The following is a 13,445-nucleotide window of genomic DNA, read 5'->3' on the forward strand; positions in this document are numbered from 1 at the left end:
TCAGGCATTACTCCCTATATAATTACTTTGTCAGGCATCACAAAATTTTACTTCTTACCCTCTCTGAATTAAAATATATATAATGCTAAGAGACCTATAACAAAAGTAACAGTTTAAGTCTAGTACCCATCTAACACCGTACACTTATTACAATGTTACCGACTATATACCCTTAGATGTATTTTTAAAACTGTGGTAAATACCTGTTATGGACTGAATTCTACCCCACTCCCAAAATTTAGATGCTGAAGTCCCATCCTCCAGTACCTCTCAGACTAGGCCTACATCTGGAGATAGGGCCACTAGGGTGGACTCCAATCTAGTATGACTAGTGTTGTTTGTTTGTTATAAGAAAAGCCAATCTGGACACAGACATACTTGGTTCAAAGACACTGGGAGAAGACAACCACCTACCTATAAGCCAAGAAGAGAGGCGCCTCAAAAGAAACCAACTCTGCTGACAACTTGATCTCTCAGACTCTAGGCTCCACAATTTTGAGAAAATAAATTTCTGTTGGCTAAGCCACCTAGTCTGTGATACTTTGCATGGCAGTCCTAGGTAACAAATAAAATTTATCATTCAAACCATTTTTAATGTCCAGTTCAGTGGCATCAAGTACAACTTACAATGTTGAACAACAATAATCACCATCCAGCTCCAGAACAATTTTCACCTTGCAAAACTGAAACACTATACACATTAAACAATTGCCTTATATACAGTCAAACTATCAATTAAGTATGGGAGAAGAATAAAGTCATTTTCAGACATGCGTTCTCAAAAAGTTTAATTCCAATGTACCCTTACTTAGGAAATAAAGGAATAAAGCAAGGAAAAAGGAAGACACAGGATCTAGGAAGCAGGGAAACCAATAAAGGCAAAAGAAATCTCCAAGATGCCAGCAAAAGTAAATTTGTCTTTGAAGCATGTCTAGAATAAATAATCCAAAAAAGAGTAGATTTCCATGGGGATGGTGGGGGGTGGGGTGGGGAGACATATCTGACAGATATGACCATGTCAAAATTATACAAATATGACTTTTATAGAACCATTACAGAGTATAGGAAGGCTTAAACTAAAAGAAAACAAATTTTTTTTTAATTACGCTTTATAAATTTTCTGTAACTTCCAAGAAAAAAATAAGTTACACAAGAAAGGAAATTTAATCATAGGAGGTAGGTCAGCTATGAATGATATGTACATGGTTATATATGGTTATAATAAAAAAAACCACTGACAATGAATATGTAATTTTATCAAAACAATGAGGCTGAGAGTTAGACTGAGAAAATGAATGTCCTCTTTTACCTTAATAGAAGATAGGTACATCTCTAAAATCAATGAATCAAGAGATTATACAGACATATTTTTATTTACCAAAGTAATATATACACATAGTTTAAAAGAGGCCTATAACAAAAGTAAGTTCTCTGCTCTTTTCCTACCCCCTTGCCTCAAGAGGTAATCACTTTCAAATTTTTTAGTTGGTTCTGAAAATACCAGACAGAACTGTGTAACATTTTAAACTACACTCAGATATTACTTTGATAATTTAAAATATTAATTTAGAAAAGCCTTATTGATCCCTTAGAAATACATTAAGTCAATCAAAATACTGAACAGCTGATTTGTAAGCTATACCAGCCTCCATTCTCTCTTCATTTTGTAACAGTATCTCAACTTCCTTCTGAGAAACTATCCTCTCCATCCCCACTGCCCAATTCTATTTCCACATTTTTCAGGTGCAGTTCCACCAACTCAGGGGCAGTATATGCAATTCATGCATGGCCAATCAGACTATTAAATTCCCTTAATTCTTGTGATTAGTTTAACGATGGGCTTTAAAGTCAAGTTATTCATTCAGAAAGACATCTGGATGTCAATGGAGGGGAAGTCAGAAGGCACTCTCTCTTTTTCCAAAATACTTAAAACTGAGAGCACGTAGACTTTGGGTAAATGTTACCATGTGGAACAAGGATATCCAACCTTTTGGTGTCTCTGGGCCACAGTGGAAGAAGAGTTGTCCTGGGCCACACATTAAATACACAGACACTAACGAAACCTGATGAGCAAAGAAGAGGTCCATCTGTGCATAATTTTTGTGATATTTGCTACCACAGATAAGCAAAAAAGTCCTCATATAATAACCCTAATTATGCAGCGGACCTTTTGATAATTTTTTTAAATTGTTGAGCAGGTCCCAAGTTTCTGATCACTAATATAGAAAATGTACATATCCAAGTAATAAAACTTAGTAGAAAACTTAGTATTAAAACTAAGTAACATTTTAAGTAAATCAACAACTTTGTGTTGGCCACATTCACAGCCATTGCTGCGCATTGGATGTCCTGATGTACAATATGATAATGAAGCTGAGAAATGAACAGAGATCTGATTCCATTTCTTCCAAGCCCCCAAAATCTAATCAATCCTCAATCCAGAATCTATTCAAGGATTTTTCATTTCCTAAACCAAAAATTACCATTACAGAGACTTCTGGCCAAGATGGATGCGTAGACAGACAGACACACTTTGTCTCCTCGTACGACCAAAAGAGGGGCAACAACGAATTTCAAAACAAAACACAACCAGAACTGACAGAAAAATCAAACTGTATGAACGTCTGACAACCAAGAAGTTAAAGAAACATTCATCCAGACCAGGAGGGGTAGAGGGGTGGAGATGCGGAGACGGGCAGCCCAGGGCAGAAAGGACTGGAGGCAAGGCAGTGGCTAGAGGACCAGGGCAGAAGAGGCGGTGGCAGAGCAGGCGAGGCAGAGCAGACGGTCCCACATTTGTGTGTGGATAACCGGGAGGAACAACTGGGGAGCAAGACAGACCGCACAACCCAGAGTTCCGATGCAGGGAAATAAAGCCTCAAAACCTCTGACAGAAAAAACCTGTGGAGGTTGTGGTGGCGGGAGAAACTCCCAGCCTCACAGGAAAGTTCCTTAGAGAGACCCACAGGGTCCCAGAATGTACACAAACCCACCCACCTGGGAATCAGCAGCAGAAGGGCTCAGTTTGCTTGTGGGTGGTAATAAAGTGGAGAAAAAATGGGACAACTGTAGTAGCATAATCAATAAAATATATTTTAAAAATAAACTGAAATAAAAAGTAAAAACAAATTACCATTATAACAAAAAAAAAATTATTCAATAAGTAAGATGATTAGGCACCTGAACTGACTGAAAAAAGACTATCAAATTTAAAGAAAAGAACACTGTAAGAAAGGAAACTTCAGATGGGAGAAAAATGAAAACAAGGATTTACAAAGCTAGATGAAGATTAAGGAAACCAATACTAGCAAGTATAGATATCCCCAAATTTAACAACTGTGTATGTAAACACTTTGAGATGGGTTGATGAAAGCTAACACTGAACGCTATGACAGCTAAATCACTGATTTTTAACATACTTTCACTTAGAAAAATGTTTATCCGTTATTTTTTGAGGTCCTACTGTGTGCTGGGCACAGTATAAGCTATCCAGCTCATAAAGCTAAAGATGTCATAAAGACTTTACAAGCTAGTGGGAAAAGTTCTATTTCTTTGCCAATATTATTTTATCTGTAATGCCGACTCATTTTAAACTTATCCTGCTCCCATTAACATCACAAACTATGTTACATTTGTAAATTAGGTTCAATGTGTTGCTACTATTTTATACATTTAACTACCTCTGACTGGATCAATAAAACCACCAGTCTATACACGTTGTAAGTCTTAGCCTTCAGAATACACCTATTTAAAAATATAATGCAAAAAACACAAATGGCTGGTCTTAAACTCCAAAGACCTAAAGAACAAAAAAAATACATAATAGTCCTACGGAGGCAAGCCAGGTATTGGGTATAAAACAGGGCAGATCCAAAGAAGCAGCATAATAAATTTATACCTATTAGTTCTAAGACAGGCTGTGCATTCTGGCTTTATTCTCCTCACAAAGGTTAATGAGAAAAAGGGAACCACTATTACTTGGGGGAGAGCTTGTCCACTCCATGTGTCATCCATCCTGGAGGTTCTGGGAAGTACAAATATCTCCTGAGACATGGTAGCAGGGATTTTATTCAGCCTAGACAACCTCTAATCCCTAAGTGCTGGGGAAAAGAACCCTCATAAAGAAATATGTCCTTTACCTAAGGGGAATGGAGTTGAACTTGGTGACTCTACCCTCAAAAACAAATGGAAGTCAGAAACTAGAGACCAGAGGCCAAGGATTACCTCTCATTTCTGTTACTGTTATTTCTAAATTGCTTCCATATTTGGCTATGTGGGCTGTAAAGTAGAGGAAATGAAAGGATTGTCTAGTTTCTCTAACTCTTCAGCCAAGATTCAGAGAACCACCAAGTGTGTAGGTGAAAACAGCTTGAAAAGCACAAAGGAAAATCTATAGTCTCTGAGATTTGATTCAAGGAAAAAAGAATAGGAACCAGTCAGGCCTAAGAACAGAACACTCCATACTGTTCTTACATAAAGTAAAGCAATGCTCCACACGTTCTTGCAAACAGACTACTGCACAGAGAACTAGGTCTTAAAGAATATTTCTCTTCTACCATTACCACACCTAGCTTCCTCCAGCTATCCCTAATCTGGAGGACTGAGATGCCTCTTGGCACTGACATTTTAAACAATGTTCACATATTACTTTGATAAATAAGGATCTTGCAAAAGTTTGCACTTAGGAGTGAATGTCTCCTTCAATTTTGTAAGCTAAGCAACTTGCTTGCCTCACCCTAGACCCAGTCCTGCTCTTAATACCCCTAATAAATAAAATGTTTATAATACATTCAATTTCCTTTCTAACCATCTATTTCAGTACTAGACACTGTTCTGCCATTAGCTATGACTCACGGAATGTCCTATCAACCTCCATGAAACTCCATTTTCTTATCTGCAAAATAAGGAAACTGAATCAGATAAGATCAAAAAGTCTCTTTTGAGTGCCAAAACTATGATCTAAGTTCCCACTTAAAATTTTATGGACTAAACAAAACCAAATTTGTCAGAATGGCTATCACCAATAAATCAACACATGCTGGTGAAGATGTGGAGAAAGGGGAAGCCTTTTGCACTGTTGATGGGAATGCAGATTGGTGCTGCCACTGTGGAAAGCAATATAGTTACCTCAAAAAATTAAAAATGGAACTGCTGTCATAACCCCAGAGATTCCACTTCTGGGAATTTATCCAAAAAACCCTGAAACACTAATTCAGAAGAACATATGCACCCCTATGTTCACTGCCTCATTATTTACAATAGTCAGGATTTGGAAGCAGCCCAAGTGTCCATCAGATGAGTGGATAAAACAACCACAGTACATTTACACAATGGAGTACTACTTCACTGTAAAAAAGAAGAAAATTCTATCCTTTGCAACACCATGGATTGACCTGGAGAACATATTTTTAAAGTGAACTAAGCCCACCAGAGAAAGACAAATACCATATGATTTCATTCATATGTAGAATCTAATGAACAAACTGAACAAACAAGCAAAACAGAGAGAGACTCATGGACAGAGAGCAGGCTGTAAACTCCAGGTTGGGGGTGTTGTGTGACTAAGCAAAAAAGGAAAAGAACTCATAGACATGGGCAACAGTGTGGTGACTGCAGGCGGAGGGGGTTGGGTGGAGGTGGAAGAGGGTATAAGGAGGATAAATGGTAATGGAAAAATACAATTAAAAGAAAACAGTACTGGGTTTTCTACATATTTTCATTAAAGGCTGGGCAAAAGTAATTTTACAGGTATAATACACACAATTCAATAATTCATAAATAATACAAGAATAAACTGATTTATATACAAATAATTATAAATCTACCTCTGCCAACCCCTGTATATTACCACTACTCCAATCTTTATTCTTATATACTCTAATTACTCTATTTCTTGAAAGTGTCACTTCAAGATATACATATTTCCAAAAGAATACACATTAGCAGAGGGAACAGTGGAACTACCATTTCCCCACACTGTAGAGTATAAATAAGGTTCAGATTGTCGCATCACTTTTAACAACCATATTCTCCTCACATACTCCCAACTGTGGACACCTAAAATCCCAAGACATATTTAACATGAAGTTAATCATAACATTTGAATATTTTCACATTAATTGCTGCACTTCATTACTAATTCCTCCTAATGCTCTTCATGTACTTATGTAATTTTTATTCAAAAACAGTTTTAGAACTTTACCACTTAGCCCTGTTAAAGTTTATTGTGCCTCCCATTATCCTTTTGGTTTATGCTTATGAGGAACTATCAGAGTTACAGGAAGCCAGTACACTCTTACTTAAAATTCCTAGGTATAAAAATGCTTTGTAAATTGTCAAGTATTATGCTTGTCCACTTCATAGGCATCTCACACACTTAACTACCTTTCCCTGCAGTCTCTCCCGGGTTCTATAATTCAGTTAAGTAGTACCACTATCGATCCAGTTATCTGGACTGACGAACCCTACTCAGTCAACCCCTATATCTCATGTCATGTCCTTTTTACCGCCTACATAGGACTGAAATGAATCCAGTACCTCCATTCTCAGGCATTTGCCTCCTTAAGGAATCTCTCGGTCTCCAGGCTCACCATCTTCCAGTTTGAAGCATTTAGTTTATTCTTAGGTGGAAAAAAGTATAATACATCTCAGTTCCTCCTTTAAATGTTTGGTATCTAGAATTGAAAGCTAAATGAAAGGTCTTAAATGTATTTGCTTTGAGTCACAATGAACTTACTGTTCTGAAGTTCCTAAAAATCAGGAGAAAAAGGTAAGAACTCTTTTTAAACTATAATGAAATTATTATTATTATTATTTTTTTGGTATAAGAAGATTCTGGGAAGATAGTGGAATAGAAAGTACCAAGAATCTGTCCCACCATCTAGACAACAACTGTACTAGCAAAATCTATGTGATCTAACTATTTTAGAATTCCAGAGTCTATTCCAAGATTTGAAACTTCCAGGGGAAGGCTTGGTCTGTAAATTTTGATTAATTTTAGCTTTTAGCCTGGCAATGACTACCCATCCTCCACCCTTAGTCCTGTGCCAGGCATCTGTGCATTACTTCCAGGAGCAGCCTATGGGAGCCAAGTGGGCAATGAGGACCTTGTCATGAAAGATGTGTGTCCTGACAGATGACCGCTGCTCCTGACAACTGAGGTGCTAACACAGAGGCAGGCAGCCATTGCTGAACACACACACCCAATTGTAAAAGCCCCTTTCCCTTGGATTGAAGGGGATCTACAGGGCTGGCACCTTTTTCCCACCTCCCCCCCCCTTTCATTTTTCTCTTTTTCTCCTTTGGGAGCTGGGCATTAAAGAATTAAGAACAGGGAAATATAGGAAGTCACCACACATACCCAGGAAAAGACTCAAGTTGAGAAAAGACTGAGGAGAAATTAAGTTTATACTTCAGTGTAATTCCTGGCACAAAGACAGCCTATAGCACTCAAAAACAAGAAAGCAAACAAACAAACAAACAAAAAAAACCCCAGAAAACCCTGGGGAAGAGGAAGAATGTGATTTTAAGATTTACCGCATTATTAGATTCAAACATCTAGTTTTTAACAACAAAAAAAATCACAAGGAATACAAAGAGAAAAGAAAATACAGCCCATTCAAAGGAAAAGAAACCAACAGTAACTATCCCAGAGAAAGACCAAATGACAAACATACTACACAAAAACTTTAAACATCTTAAAGATGTTCAAATAATGAAAAGATGTGAAGAAAGTAAAGAAAAAAATGTATAAAAAATGGGAGTATCTATAGGAATAGAATACCTAAAAAGACCTAAAAGGTAATTCTAGAGTTGAAAAGTACGTAACAAAAATAAAAAAATTCACCAGAGGGATTCAAAGGCAGATTTGAACGAATAAAAGGAATCGGTAAACATGAAGTTATCAAGCCTAAGGAACACAAAGAAAAAAGAATGAAGTAAGTATAGAGTAAGGTACCTGTAGGACAACAGCAAAAAAACCCAACATATGCACTGTGGGAGTGCCAGGAGAAGAGAGATTAAAGGGGCAAAGATATTATTTGAAGAAATAATGGCTGAAAATGGCCCAAATAAAGGACACGAATATAAAAATCCAAGCTCAACAAATTCCAAGTAGGATAAACACAAAGAGACCCATACTGAAATACATGATAATGAAAATGTTTAGAGACAGACAGAATCTTAAAAGCAGCAGCAAGACAGAAATGAATCATCACAAACAAGGGATCCTTAACAAGATTATCAGCAGATCTCTCATCAGAACCTTGAAGGCTAGATGATACATTCTAAATACTCAAAAAAGCATAAATGTATTAATGTTTTTTTAATTTCCTATATTTTATGATGCTCTTACATGGCAGGCCACTTTGTACCCAGGGTTACCTAATTCCTAGTGATAGCAAACAACTTGTCTGAAAGTATATCTTTGGCATACAACCAACTAATCCAGAGCTCATATTCCCCCTGCACTAAATCACCTCAAAGCCAGGTACTAGCCAATTAGAGACCACCCCTAGTACCCAGAGCTATAAATTGCTCAAACTATGTAATTCTAAATTTGCTCAAGCTTGCTCAGGGGTAGGCCCTGACTCATCTATTCCTTTCCACAGAAACCACAATAAAGGTTCTAGCCCATGCTTTCCCCTTGCGCCTTCTACCTTCTGATCACCTTGGTGCTTCCCATGTGGCCCAGCAGGGATGCTGTGCCTTCTGTTTCTAGAGAACCATGAGTAAAAATGTCTTTCTTCATCACCCCAATCAATTCAATTAAAAAAAAACAACCTTCCTTCAGTATTCCATGTCTGTGTGTCTTACTCTACCTGATTAAAACACATCCTGGGTACATTTCATAACAATAGGGGAAATAAAGAGCAGATATTAATAAAATGAAATATCAGAAAAAAAATATCCCAAAGAAGGGAAGAGTTTCTTAAATTTAAGAATCAAAAAGCATAATCTATACAGGAAAAATTTAATAAATATAATGAAGATAGACAAATGAGTATATTAAATCCTCTTCGTTTCTTAAAATCAGTTATAAAATATAATTCACATACAAAATTCAATGATTTTAAGTGTAGATGAGTCTTTACAAATGTATAAAGTTGTGTAATCCTAAACACAATCAAGATCTAAGTAATTTTCATCACCCCAAAAAGTTACCTTGTGACCCTTTACAGTCAGTCCTCTCCCTGATGCCAACTATTGATGGGCTTTCTTGTCACTATACAGTTTGCCTTTTACTGAATTTCTTATAAATGGAATCCTATACTTGACTATATTAAAATTTAAAACTTCTATTAATCAGATATCCTATTACCAAAAACATCATTAACTTACTTTAGAACATTATAATAAAAAAAGCCTTACTAAAGGAGACAAAATTCTAGTAAGGTCAGGATCACTGCAAAATACAAATAGCAACTTATCAGACATAGAGCTGAGCAGGTGGCAAGATTGGTTTGGGACTCTTGCATTCTGGGAGGAAGCAGAATTTACACTTATCTAGAAATGGAATTGCCTTACCTGCCCCAAGTGTCCCTCTACATTTACAGTACCTCTGCCCAGCACCACCAAAATGGGATCCATCTTAACATCACCTTAAACCAAAGGACCCATTTAACAGTGAAGGAGAAATACAGGCATACCTGGGAGATACTGTGGGTTCAGTTCCAGACCACTGAAATAAAGAAATTATTGAAATAAAGTAAGTCATAACCTTTTTGCTGGTGGAGGATCTTGCCTTCAATTTTCAAAACAAACAAACAAAATGCAACATCAATAAAGCACAATAAAACAAAGTGTGCCTTTAATAATAAGTATTTGATCAGGGCATTTCACAGATCACATCACCAGGAAACTGACAGACTAACAGATTGATGGAATGGCATATTATTTATTTTTTATATTTTTATTCTTGTTTATTCAATTACCATGCAGCAGAAAGAAAAAGGAAGGAATTCCTACACTTTGCAACAGCATGGATGGAACTGAAGACTATTATGCTATTATGCTAAGTGAAATAAGCCAGTTGGTGAAAGACAAATACCATATGATCTCACATATTATTTATTTTGAGAGAGAGAGGAAGGGAGGGAGAAAGAGAAGTACAGAAACATCAATGTGTGAGAGAAACCAAACAGTTGCCTACTGGGGACCTGGCCAGCAACCCAGGCATGTGCCCTGATCAGCTCAACTAAAAAGTCACCCTGCTGGTCTTCCAGGATGCAGTATATGCACTGAACCAAGGGCTACGGTGTAATAGCCCTAATAGCTAGAATGCAGGAATACAGAAAGCAAGGGGTAAAGTTGAACTGACTCCTTTCACCATCAATCCCAGTAATTCATTTGTGAAATGTGGGTTTATCATCCCCACAATTTAAAACCTCTATATTAGAGGTCCTGAGGGTAATACTTCCACCAGGGGACACAGTAAGTAAGGATTTCTTACACGTACTATTTGGGCACTTTTGAGCTTCTCATGCTCACAGACTACCGAAGACAGAAATAACTATACTAGCAGCATTAATTAATGTTAATTATCATTAGGAGTTGTTGTACACAATGTGGGTAGGGAGGAGTCTGTCTGGAACTCAGGGTGTTTCCATGCTTGGGCTACAGTAAAAAAAGAAAGTGCAGCAACTATGGCCCAAAAGGGGTAAGGCAACTAAGGGCTCAAATCCCTCAAGGATGAAAGTCTAGAGGTTACAAGTAACCTAGAGCAGCTGAAATACTGACCCAGCATCAAGGGAATCTAGAATGGGTATTCATGAAAGAAGGAAATGATGAATATTAATTCCTGCTTCAACAATAGTTGTACAAGCAGGTAGCACTAGCTTATACCACTAATCCTTCTTAAATTTCTGTTGTAGAGATTGCAGTGACTCAGTGATGGATTAGAAATCGATGTAGGGTCCAAAAATATCTGAGCAGAGCCAGAGGTAAATCTGTGGCATTTTGTTACACAGCAGTAGGAAACTAATACAAGAATCAAAGGAGAGGCCAAACAGCATGAAGATGAAGTATAAGAAATTTCTCATAAAAGCCTACCCCTTATTGTTGGCTTCTCCTCTGATTCTAGCTGCATTAGTTTCCTACTGGTGTGTAACAAATTGCCACAAATTTAGTGGCTTAAAACAAATTTAAGTGTAACTGGAAAATAAATTAATTTTAAAAACCACAAATTTGTTATCTTAAAAGTTCTGGAGATAAGGTCGAAACAGGTTTTACAGAGTTAAAATCAAAGTCTGCATTCCCACAGAAGGCTCTATGTCTAACTCCTTAGCTTCTGGCCATATCACCATGATCTCCGATTACATCGCCTGCTTAGACTTACACTCCTATTTCTTAGACTTACACTCCTGCTTCCCTCTTGTGAGACTCCTTCTGATTACAGCGGGCCCACCAATAACCACGAAAATCTGTGACGTCCCTTCTGTCATGCAAGGTAACATATTTACAAATTTAGGTGACCAGGATGTAGACATCTTTGGGGGATCATCATTCTGCCTGCCACACTAGTCATAAACTGAGGCTAATGCTTCCAGGTAGGTCTGACTTACTTTCCCCACAGTACTCAGTGGTTCTTTTGCCTTTTGTCCTGGGACTTCCTGAGGCGATGAACTGGGAACACACTTGGCAGGATCCTGTGTGCAGCCAAGAGTAGGGGAGGGATGGAGAAAGAATTTATACCACACTGGGGCAGCTGTAAGCTGACTGGGAGCAGAGCAGATGATAATGGTTTACTCCTGTCCATCCATGAGTAGACAATATGAGAGCATCTAGATCCTCAGAAATTCCCACTAGGATTAGCCCTAGTTGCAACAGTAGTGATTAATTCAATAACACATTCCTGTATTAGCTTTTCTTCTTTTCTTGTTTCATTCACCCTGGTCCCTTGCTCTTGTTCCCTAAAATCATCTGCCAAACAACCTATTTGCACACAATTTCTTCCTTTTAGACTGTATTTCAGGGGAAAGTATGGGAAGATAACTGGTTAAGAATATCTGGTGAAGAGTTTTAGACACAGAAAAGGGAAACACAATGACTTAAAATGAAGGCTATCTACATAGTAGGGTATCCAGTCTTGATACTATCACTGTATAACTTTGGGTCAAATCTCTTAACTTTTTTAAGTTTTACCAACTGTAAAATTAATGGCTCAAATAGCTCAACTTCTATTATTTTCGATAGTTCCTTTCACCTGTAAACTTCTGACATAATAAACAGCATTATGAATTGGTGAAAGGAGAAAGCACAAAGACAGGAGTGAGATTATCATTGAAGAGGCCAGCCAAAAAAAATTGGTAAAATAAGCTAGTCAGAAGATAATATTGCCTAAATTTGAAAAGCCATGGAAAAATGAAAACCCTCATACACTGCTGGTAGGAATGTAAAAGAGTACAGCCACTTTGAAAAACACTCCAGCAGTTCCTCAAAAGATCAAACATAAGTTACCATAATGCAGAAATTCCATTCCTAGTAATATACCAAGAGAAATTAAAATAAACAAGGTCTGTTTGGAAAGAAGTCCAACCATTGTTAATATAACAAGAACAGTTTGCGGGACACTGACGTAACCTGGCAGTCAAGGAGGGTGGACTGGAATGTACATGTGTCAACAATGACAACTTCACTGTACTAGTCAATGGGGGCAGGAGACGCCAGTGAGTGAGCACATGTACTGTGTGGCCGTTGCATTGAAAATGACTGAGTGAGTACAGCAATGAATCTGCACCAAATTTTGCATTAAGCTTGAACATTCCTCTGTGGAAACTATTCGGATGATTTAGAAGGCCACATCCATGGGCAACTGGTGATTGGCAGCTTCATCACAATGCAGCCTGCTCAGACCAAGTTTTTGGCAAAACATCAAATCACCCAGGTGACTCAGCCCCTCAACAGTCCAGATTTGGTGGTGCCCTGCCACTTCTGGCTTTTCCCAAAACTAAAATCACCTTTGAAAGGGAAAAGATTTTAGATCATCAATGAGAGTCAGGAAAATACAAAAAGGCAGCTGATGGCAATTAGGAGAACTGTGTGAGGTCCCAAGGTGCCTACTTTAAAGGGGACTGAGGCATCATTGTCTTATGCACAATGTTTCTCGTATCTTGTATCTTCTTCAATTAATATCTCTATTGTTCATATTACATTGCTGAATACTTCTGGACATTGTAAAAACATAAAATGAACTTGAACATTTATATTACACCATATGCAAAAAACAAAAAAACACACCTCAAAATGAATCAAAGACCTAAAATAAGAGCTAAAACTATGAAACTCTTAGAAGAAAATAGGGCAAAAACTTCATGGCATTGGGTTTGACATTAATTTCTTAGATCTGATACCAAAAGCACAGGCAACAAAAGAAAAAACAGATAAATTGGACTTCAAAATTAAACTGTTTTATGCATGAAAGAACATGATCATGAAATGTTAGATAA

The 13,445-nt window shown here is 37.4% G+C and overlaps 1 protein-coding gene across 3 annotated transcripts in view; it reads right to left on the minus strand.

Moving 5' to 3' along the window:
• The window catches only part of NCK1 (NCK adaptor protein 1), a 553,292-nt gene that overhangs the window by 38,838 nt on the left and 501,009 nt on the right, over window positions 1-13,445 (minus strand). The window contains exon 2 of one of the 3 annotated variants that reach the window (XM_053929351.1): window positions 9,648-9,679. The exons of the other annotated variants lie outside the window; for them this stretch is intronic. The gene's annotated coding sequence lies outside the window, so the exon portion shown is untranslated. The remainder of the gene's footprint in view (window positions 1-9,647; window positions 9,680-13,445) is intronic. 3 annotated transcript variants of the gene reach the window in all.

Source organism: Desmodus rotundus, chromosome 8 (genome assembly GCF_022682495.2).
Source record: "Desmodus rotundus isolate HL8 chromosome 8, HLdesRot8A.1, whole genome shotgun sequence".
Lineage (NCBI taxonomy): Eukaryota > Metazoa > Chordata > Mammalia > Chiroptera > Phyllostomidae > Desmodus > Desmodus rotundus.